Source organism: Amborella trichopoda, chromosome 3 (genome assembly GCF_054954075.1).
Source record: "Amborella trichopoda isolate Santa Cruz 75 chromosome 3, AtrichopodaSantaCruz75HAP2 v2.0, whole genome shotgun sequence".
NCBI lineage: Eukaryota > Viridiplantae > Streptophyta > Magnoliopsida > Amborellales > Amborellaceae > Amborella > Amborella trichopoda.
In genome coordinates, this window is record NC_142338.1 from 2,134,321 (window position 1) to 2,145,981 (window position 11,661).

The following is an 11,661-nucleotide window of genomic DNA, read 5'->3' on the forward strand; positions in this document are numbered from 1 at the left end:
TCAAAACTATTTGGAGGCGCTCCTTACTTTGATTGTTTAGGGCCTTAGCATTGTACAAACCACACCCAAATAAGAATGCAACATGGAAAAAGTGCAATTCACAAGGGAGGACCACCGTAGCTATAATGCCTATTTATGGTGGCCTCATAGTTTCCAAATAAAGTATGCAAGGACACACCTCATTTAGCCAAGGAATCTGCTCAACTATTGGCATCACGGTAAACATGAGAGAAGGAAAGGGAACAATGGGCAGACATGTCCATAATCTCTAACCAAAGAGCTCCAATACTCCACGGGATGTGAGACTCCTTCTTGCAGCAGTTAACAACATTTAAAGAATCTCCTTCACAAATACGAGTGGCTCCCAAATTTCTAGAGATAAATAATTTAATTCCTTGCGGTAGGGAGGAAAGTTCAGCATGGTTCGCCGTGGTAGTGTCAAGAGGACCCGCATAGGTAAAGATGATTTCTCCCAAATTATTTCGCAAGACACCCTTGATGTCTACAGGGCCTGGATTCCCAAGAGAACTACCGTCAAAGTTTAGTTTGAAATATACAGGATCCGGTGCAGTTCAATAGCTTTTGGGTCTCATCTTTACCTTACCCAAGAGGAACAAATTTTGCAGATTAACTCAAACATCCATCTAAGAAATGCCCCCCTTCCTTTGTAACAGAAAACCAATTCCAGATATATAGTTTGACATTTTCAAGGAGACGCTCAAAGGGGAGGCTAGTACCATCAAAGGTACGTCTATTTCTTTCTGTCCAAATTTCCCACAGAACCGCTCCACGAGCAATGCACAACAAAAGAGAACCCCCAGGCCGCAAATGAAGGAACGAAAATTGGGAAAAGATGTCATGCACCGACATTGGGATAGTAGCATGGACCCCAAGTAAGCAAAGGAGCCAATACCACTCTTTCGAAGTAACATGGTAGTGGATGAACAGATGATTTCCCGATTCATCGTCAAATTTACACATTAAACAGATGTTGGGGAGTACTTTACCTCTCTTAATCAGGTTGTCTATCGTTAAAGTTTTATTCTGTAAAGCCAACCTGTCACACCCCAAGAATTTACAATACTGATATTCCTGAGATGTGACAGTCAAAACATATGTACATCTCTATTGATAGGACAAATTTACAGTGGCGAGGTCTTACATAGTAAGTAAAGAAAGCTAGCACAACAACAGTATCTTCCAAGGTTGATCTTGACTAGCACTCAAAATGAATCCGTAGTTATCCTGAAAAAATGTTTACCATAGTTTGATGAGTTTGGCTACTCAGTAAGTGATCATCATAATCCTAAAAATAATCATGATTGAAAGATATCAATATTTTTCAAAATGAGATCTATTAATAGAAATGCATCAACAATTTCACTTTCAATAATTACATAATTAAGTATAATCCGAGTAATTGAAATGCTTATAACACTTTTAACGACAGTACATAATTCAAAGGATTTCACAAAATACCCTACTGGCGTCCCAAGTAAGTCACATATATACCTCATCAGCGTCCTGATGGGTCCACTTAATCCCTATCGGCGTCCCAGATAGGTCCACTTAATCCCTGCAGGTCCACTTATACCTCACCGGCGTACCGGATGAGTCCACTTAAACCCTACTGGCGTCCCAGATAGGTCCACTTATACCTCACCGGCGAACCGGATGAGTCCACTTGCATACTTAAATTATTTCTAAATCTCTTTAAACATTCGAAAGCAGCAATATCATGTACTCAACATATCACTGAAACCATTAATATGAATTTCACTTAAACCATTAATAACAGTCACTCTCTATAACATTTCAAAAATAACCAATCAAATATTTTGGGCTCAAATTTAGAAAGGTAGAAGTTTGTAAAGGCATTCTAGCATAATTGCCAATTTAATATGTATAGAAAAACTCTTATAAAAATTCAAGAATACGGAATTATCACAATTTATGGAATATCAATTCACAAATAAACATTTCACAATAATACTATAATCAATTGAAAAAATGTCAATTTGTAAATAATAAGGTAGTCATTTGCACATGAATTTTACAATGTCTAAATATTCAAAACAGTAGAAAGAAATATCACAATTTTACTAAAAACAGAAATATCACATTTATTTCTAACAATAAACAAGAAAAATAAATAAATTTATTTTTCTAATTTACAGCATTCAAAATTTCTAACATAGATAAAATATCACAATTTTTATTAAAAAGATTATTTTTCAAGAGAATGAGGTCACGTGCGCATAAAATTTATCGCGCCTAAAATTCATGATAATAAGCAGAAATAATTATTTCATTTTATTTTTAAAAAGAATGGATTATTTTTCGAGACAATGAGGTCACTTACACACAAAACTGATAAAATAAAGATCCTAGACGGAAATATCACTATTTATTAAAAATAGACTATTTTTCAGAAAGACGATGTCACTTACCCACAATTATTTGAGAGGGAGCTTCCGATAAAAATTTTCTGTTCGAGAGAGAAGTTCACTGTGTTTCGACCAGAGAGAGATCTCAAAGTTTTGTTTTAGGGTGGGAGTGCTCACATCCCCTATTTAAATTCTTATAACGTATTATTATATTATTTTCTTACGCTCTACCTCATACCTAAGGTGTCGCGTTAAAAGCAAACGTTTATCGTACGAAAACCACGTCCGCTAAAGGACGCTGCCAGCTGCAAGCAGCAGGAGGCAAAAGCGGGGAAAGGAAAAAGTAAAGGCAAGCAAATGTTAATTCAAAGCAAAAGTTTTTGAAAACAGTGATGGTCCCCAAGGACCATCATATTCAAACAGAACATCACCTATTTATAAGCATATTTTCTCCTCTTTTTTTTTTTTTTTGAAATTTTAGGATTGTTACACAACCAGATAAAAACATGAACTTTATCTGGGATAGGCCATTTCCAGACCTTAGCCGCACAAGGTAAAGACCATCACCATCTATCATGGAAGAGGAATCTATAGCAAGATTTGACAGAGAACATACCATCGCTTTCAAGCTCCCACACTAACTCATCCCCCACCCCTTTGGAAATATAAACGGACTCCAAAAGTTGTAATAGTTGCGGCCACTGCAGAAAATCATCACCAACGAGTCTATTATAAGGGAAAGAAGGATTCCAAGCTCGTTTGGAGCCACTTAGATCCACAATACTAGCTATCGAAGCATCTGGTAGAGAGATTTTAGCAAAGAGTCCTGGGAAAATAAACTTGAGGGGGGCATTGCCAAGCCACTTTTGGTGCCAAACGGAGGTTGTGAATCCATTGCCCACTGCCCACCAAAAATGTGGAGCAGTCATATGTTTACGTCAGAAAATTGGCATCCACAAAAAGAACCTCTTATTAGCTCGACCACCTCCCAACCATAACCCATGTTTGTCCATTACATACTTTGCAGAGAGAGACTTTAACCAAAGCTGGTTCTGGAAGTGAAAAGACCTCCACCACCATTTGCAGAGTAAGGCATCATTCATGAATTTAAGATTGCCAATGTTCAAACCCCATTCGCATTTAAGAGTACAAACTCGATCCCATCGAAGAAGATGATATTTCTGTTTAGCCCCTAGAGTCCCCCATAAGAAGTTGCGCATCAATTTTTCAATCTTCTTAATGATAGATGAAGGCATAAGGAGGAGTGACATCATAAAAACTGGCAAATTTGCAAGGCAGGACCGCAATAAGGTGATTCTACCACCCAAAGATAGGTTCTTAGGCTTCCACATATCTAGCTTGAACTGAACTCTTTGAATGACCTTGTCCCAGACTGAAGCAAAGGGCCTAGAATCAGTAATAGGAATCCCCAAATAAGTAAAAGGGAAGGATCCGACCTTACAACCCATACTAGAAACTAAAGAGAAAGTGAGGTCAAGGGGACAGTTCACTCCAATTAACATGGTTTTGTGATAATTAACTTTAACCCCCAGAACAGCCTCACAAGTATCCAAAAAGCATACCAGATTAGCAATCTGGACCTCAAAAGCATCACAAAAATGAGGGTATCGTCTGCATATTGAAGATGAGATATGGTTGGGCCCACTGTAGAGATCGAGAAGCCGAAAAATATAGAAGAATCTTCAATATTCTGAATCAAAATACTGAAGCATTCCGCATAAATGGAGAAGAGAAAAGGGGATAGTGGATTTCCTTGTCGAAACCCTCTAGAAGCTTTGAAAGATCCTGTCAGACTTCCCTTAATCAAAATGGAGAAATGGGTAGAGGATAGGCAGCCGAAGATCCATTTTCTCCATTTTTTTCCCAAAACCCAAATTTTTTAGAATTTCCACAAGAACTCCCCAATCCACTCGATCACAGGCCTTCTCGAGGTCTAATTTTAGAATGAGCCTCAGAATTTGAATTCTTATTCTAGAGTGGATAGATTCTTGAGCAACAACAATGCTATCAGTGATTTGGTCATTTTGAATGAAGGTTGACTGAGTAAGGAAAATAAGCTCAGGGAGCACAGATTTTAGACGATCAGCCATAATCGGTCTTAAATCCGAAAGATTCGCAATGATCGACTTTTTGGGAATGAGGGCAATAAAGGTGGCATTTATCCCCTTAAAATTTCCCCATCAATCATAAAGGTGCTAACCATATCCAACAGTTCCGCTTTAACAAGGTGCCAAATTTTCTGGAAGAAAACTATAGGGAAACCGTCAAGACCCGGGTTTATCTCCAGACTGGCCGAACACAACAGACTTAAGCTCATCAAGTGAAACAACTCGTTCCAAAAAGGTGCTTGACACATCTGAAAGTTTTTTAAAAGGCAATTGTGCCAAAATAGGGATAAATTTTACCTCTTTAAAAAAGCAACCCGAAAATGGTCAATAATAGCCTCTTCCCAGGCAGCATTATTATGCTATTCATTTGTTTCCCAGATATTTAAGAATAAAACAAATTTACTACTCATTGCTTTTAAGAAACAACCCCATTTGGACTCCAAACAAATGTGTAATCTATATTGAAAGTTGTCTTCTACTTTTCAATTAGCGTGCAATAAAGAGATCATGTGCCACCCTCGAATATATCTTTACGGTCCTTTTACTTAGATCATGTGCCTCCCTTGAATTTATCTTAATGGTCCTTTTACTCAATACCAACTATACGAAATGTATGATTTGAATGCCATTTATATGGCAGCAATCCTTTACCAACATTTGACAGGCCCCCACCCACCCATTTTTTTTAAGTAGATTAGGAGTTAGCTTTATGAAAGCATTAATGGGGTGGTGGGAATTGAAACCACAACATAGTGATTAAGGTATGGGGGTTCTAGCACCACAATCCCAATCCCTTTTTGAATCTTTTGCCAACATTAATGTTAACTTAGTTTGGTTTAACTACTAGTGAGTATTCACGATGGCACTCAGTGTGTGTACGTTTACTCTTTCAGACAAAAGACCTATGTACAAGGATTTTCTTGACTTAGAATTTTTGGGAATAGTAGAATGACCGGATGAATATTCTTAAAAAGAAAATAATTTTGAATTGCTAAACCCTCACACAGATCTGACTATCTAAAAGTTGGACCTCGTTCGATCTTATGCCATTATTTTTCAGGGATATATAAAATTTGTTTAGGAGAATTTTCTTGATCAGAGTTTTTGGGGCCAATCTAGATGAATATTTTTTTAAAAATAAAATAATTTTGAATTGCTAAACACTTAGATAAGAAAGTTTAAAATTGGACTTTGTTCGATCATAGTACATCATTTTTTTAGGCAAAGAGTACATGTATGTGTGTGTGTTTATCTATCAAAAGTTGGTCACTAGGTTGTGGAGATTATATCTCCAAATTAGGAGTCAGGAAAAAAGACCTAAAGTTTTTACATGCAGGGTGAATTTATAGTACGCTCCTGTAAGAGTATTTAATGCCATTTAATGCATTGAAAAAAAATTCAGTGGTCCCGTTGGATCACTGTCAACACATTCGGCTGCCTAATTATTAGGAATATCTAACACTCATCCTAAATTATAAAATGAAAAAATAATGATTTAGAGCTCGATAAATCCTCTTAACCAAATCCCTTATAGATTGAATCTAGACCATCCATTTGAGCTACAATCAATCCACGGATTTAATGGCTCAAAATGATTAGAATTCCAAAATTGCTCAGAAGGCGACGAACCAAATATGTATAAAAATTTCACATAAAAAATGCATTTATGTTATTTGGGCAAGACCAATTTTTTCCCTAGCACAACTGTTTAAATAGAACATAAATTTATCAAAATGTATGTTAAATATCAACTATTTAACATTGGGTGTGGTTTTTATAAGGTTGCAATCTTAAAAAATCCAATTAAAGCTCACCTCCACATTTTATCATAATATATAATTTAGTGAAAAAAATTCTAAGGATTATCTCAAAATCTATTTTCATATCTAATTATAAAATTTTAAATTTCAGAAATAGTTAAAATCAAGTAGATCTATAAACATATGAAAATCTTGATAATGGACGATCTAGATAATGTATCGCAAGATGCACTATTTTTCGGACTCAAAATCTTTTTTTTTTTTTTTCCATATTCATACCTCTCGATGTCGAGATGATTAATTAGACCTTTTTCGACATTAAAACAACTTTTTACGATGGATTTTTTAAATGCATCTGTAATTCTACAATTTAAGGTTGCAGCGTTATATAAATTTTTTCCTTTAACATTTGACTCGTTCATTAAATATGCCAAATATCAACTATTCTAAGTCATGGGCATGTGTCATTGGATTGAATATTTATAATTAAAATTAAAAAATATAAATAAATAAAGGGTGTGGTTTCTATAAGGTTGCAACCTTAAACAATCCAATTAAGGAGGACCTCTAAATTTTATCATAACATGTAATTTTTGTGTAAAAAATTATAAGGATTGTCTAAAAATCTATTTTTATTTCTAATTAAAAAATTTTAAACTTTAGAAATGATTAAAATCAAGTAGATCTATAAATATATGAAAATCTTGAAAATGGATGGTCTAGATAATGTGTTGCAAGATGCACTATTTATGGTACTCAAAATCTTTTTATTTTTTCTATTCATACATCCCGATGTCGAGATGATCAATTAGAGGGTTTTTCAACACTAAAACAATATTTTCTGATGGATTTTTGAGGTGATCTATAATTCTACATTTAAGGTTGCAATCTTATATAAACTTTTTCCATAAATAAATAAATAAGGGTGCGGTTTGTATAGAGCCTAGGCTCAAAACAATCAAATTAGAGCCTACCTTCAAATAGTATCGAGAAATATGGTTTCAATACTGGAAATTTATGTGATAGCCTTAAAATATATTTTCATCTTTATTTATAAGTTTAAAAGCTTCAAAAAATAGTGTAGATCAACAGACCTACGAAAACTTGAAAATTGACGGTCCAAAAATGTGTTACAAAATACACTATTTCTAAAACTTGAAATATTTTTTTTTTTCTTGTCTATGCATCTTAATGTTGAGATGATCAATTTAAGGGTATTCGGGAATCAAAACAACCCTCTTCTAGTAAAATTTTTGAGGTAAGCTCGAATTTGAACATGCATTTCGTGTCGGAGAGAACCCCTTGCAAAGTAAAAACTTTGTGTGAGTGTGCACGTGCACCTTAACAGGGGTGGAATAAAGATTCTACCATCATATTGTGGCCCCGCCACCCTGACCACTTAGGTTAAAAGCCCATTCTTTTTCTCTTAGAATAAATCTTGTCTACTAAAGCTAATGTTACGTCAGGGCCATCTCTTCTCTTGCATTTCATGGCATGTAAGGTGGTGTATGCACTGTCCATCCCATTCCCCATCATCGAAGGATTGCTCTCTCTCTCTCTAAAAAATTCTCTCTCTCTCTCTCTCTCTCTCTCTCATGGTTATATCCATGGCCTCACACTTCTTGCGTGCATTACCTTTGTTCACATGTGCCTTTAAGCACATGCCCCCACTTAACCCTACTCCCTCACCATTGCATTGCATGTACTTTTCATGTATGTGCACAATTCTATTGGATGCCGACTCCCTTGAAAAGCATGCCATGGCTAATCTCATGTGTACAGTTATGATCTTGTGGTCCTCAGCACGGTTTTGGACAAGGAGAAAGTTTATATTTGGTTCACATCTTAAGGTGCACATAAAAAATCCACCATAAAAAGGTTGTTTTGATGTTGGAAAACTATTAGATTAATCATCTTAACGTCGAGATGTATGGATGTGAAAAAAGAAAAAGATTTCGAGTCTCAAAAATAGTACATCTTGCAATGCATTGTCTGGACAGACCATTTTCAAGATTTTCATGCGTTTTATAGATCTGCTTGGTTTGAACCATTTTTGTAGTTTAAATTTTTATAATTGAAGTTAAAAATAGATTTTGGGCCATTCTAAGATTTTTTGACGTCACAATTACATCTTTGACAAAGTTTGCAGGTGCACCTTACTTTGATTGTAAACCAACCTTTTAGAAAATCATTTATCATGGAAACTAACCACACATCCATATTCAATTCGGTATCTCACCGGCCTGATTTTTTCTTGGAATATATGGTGACCCTCTTTTCTATGAAACTTAAGGAGATTGAATTTGGTACCTCACTGGGCCAATTTTGTTCTTAATCTAGAGTCACCCTCCTCTCTGGGCTAGAAATAGACCTTAGGCTTGAGGGATTAGTGGTTGATAATTGACAATAACAACAATATATTTGAATGGGGTTGGGGTCGTGTTGGTAGCACTATTTGTACCACAGCTAAGGTCTAGGATTCCATTATCACCTAACGCATTAAAAAACCACTAATAATTTCAAAAAAAAGATAGGAGCTCGTCATCCCCACTTAATCAGGCCGGTGAGAAACCGAATTGAAATATATATACAAAACTTAGGGCTAACACTACGCCAAACCAGCTTAGGAGGTCATGACTAGACCCGACCCACCTTTGCCCTTTTATTAGTGCAATATTATGGTATGGTCCAATTTCATATTTGACAATGAAGTCCGACTCTCGCGTTTTTTTTTTCCAATGTTGATCTTGGTCTAGTATTTGCAACATCTGACATCTTTTTTTCAAAGTTTGTTATACTTTTTCATATGTAGGGTTGTCTAATGTGTTGAAAGTATATTTGGGGTTGGTCCGATGTTCCAAACAGGTATAAGATGAGAGTCTTTACTTTTGATGCACATACACACACACACACACACACACACATATATATATATGGAAAAGTCTTCCCAACGCCAATAGGTAAAAAAGAACAGTTATTTTGTCGGCCCTCATCACCATCCAAAGTTCATCGCATGGTCACAATTGTCCGGTAGTATTTATTTTTTATTATTTTTCTACAAATCAGAATGATTTGAAATTTTGAGCGTGTGCGCATCTTAGTGAGTCGTACCTAATAAAAATGTAAAAACAATAATTTACAAAAAAAATTAACCAAAATACCCCTAAAATATTTTCGGGGTATTTTGGTCAATTTATTTCATATAAAATATTGTTTTGATATTTTAGTAGATTCGTCTATTTTTTATAAAAACACGCCCCGAATTTTAAATCATTCCGATTTGTAAAAAAAAAATTTAAAAATAAAATACTATCAGACAATCGTGACCGTGTGATAAACTTTAGATGGTGACGAAGATAGACGAAATCACTTTTCGTTTTCACCTATAGGTGTTTTGTAGTATCTTTATATATATATATATATATATATATATATATATATATATATATATATATATATATATATATATATATATATATATATATATATAAAAAGATACTACAAAACACTTATATAGAATTCAGAACTCCAAATAAAAAAAAAAATTTCCAACTATAACATTGCCTCAAATAAATAAAAAAGTTTCTAACTGTGAAAGACAATAGAGATATATTTTGTTCACAGATAGTCTGCATTGTCCACTGCCACGAATGGAGTGGGTGTTCTTGCAATGTACCATGTACCATGTACAAATATTTGATGTATGACGTACAATCTTCATAAAATTATTCTCCCTTTCTCATAGGTGCAGTTGGCATACAGATGGAGAGGTAAAGTGTGCCTTCAAATTTCATAACGCTATATAATTTTGATGTAAAATGTTCTAAGGATTATTTCAAAATCTATTTTTATATCTAATTATAAAATTTTAAATTTCAAAAATAGTTAAAATCAAGTAGATCTATAAATATATGATAATCTTGAAAATTAACGGTATAGATAATATGTTGTAAAATGCACTATTTCTAAGACTTAAAATCGTTTTATTTTTCATGGTCATACATCTAAATGTCGAGATAATCGATCAAAAAGTTTTTCAACATTAAAACTACCTTTTCCGATGGATTTTTTAGGTGCATCCATAGTTCTACGTTGTAAGGTTGAATCATTATGTAAACTGTTTCCTTATCTCATTCACCCTTTCCCCTCTCTCATTCACACTTTCCCTTTTTAGTTGCCATGCATCTTGAAAACTAAGACATGTGCTAAACAAATGGGGCTCCGACTAATCAAGGTTTATTTCTAATTTGCCTTTGTGATACAGGAGATTTTAAGTCAATTAGAATATATTTGGAAAAGCTATTTAAAACTTTTGAGACCATTTATTTTTAATACAAAAAAGTCACAAACACTTTTATAAATAAATCCAATCGATGAATGTTTGTTATAATATTTGAGAAAGGATTTAAAAATAAAAAAATTACATATATATCCGTTATTACTAAAATACCAAATAGTTTATGTTATTACTTGAATGTCCATTTTTTTCACTTCATAACAAAAAAAAAATTAAAAAAAGCTTTTTTTACCCTTTTTTGGTTTTTGAACAATCGAAATGACTGGATTTTTGGTTGTTCGAAGACCAAAAATAAGTTAATTTCGGTTTTTGAACAACCAAAAATAGAGAAGTTTTTTTAAACTTCTGGAATGCGTAGTCCTATTTTTGGTTGTTCAACAAAAATAGGACATTTTTTGTTGTTCAACAATCGAAAATATAATATTTCCGGTTGTTGAACAATATAAAATAAGAATGCAAATTCTAAGCTTCTGTCCTATTTTCGGTTGTTCAACAACCGAAAATATAACATTTTCGGATGTTGAACAACCGAAAATAGGACTGCGTATTCCAAAAGCTTGCTGGAATATGTAGTTCTATTTTCGGTCGTTTAACAACTGAAAATATAACATTTTGGATGTTAAACAACCAAAAACAACACATTTTTGGATGTTAAACAATCGAAAATAAGACTGCATATTCCAACAAGCTTCTGGAATACGCTGCCTTATTTTCGGTTGTTCAACAACCAAAAATAAGAATGCAAATTCCAAGTTTCTATTTATTTTCGGTTGTTCAAAAATCGAAAAAAAGCAAAAAAGTTATTTTTAAAAAAAAAATCGTTATGAAGTGAAAAAAGCGGATATTCCAGTAATAAAGGAAACTATTTTGTATTTTGGTAATAACAGAAACTATAATGGATATATACGTAATTTTCCTTTTAAAAACCTACTTAGATGCTGAAACAATGAATTCCAAAAGTTGGATCCTACCATGATCGTGTACTTATCCAGCTATAAACAAAATAGGAGATAACATGAGCTTGAGCCATAATACGATAAAAAAAACATAAAACACACGCCACAAGAATATAAAGATTTACGTGGTTC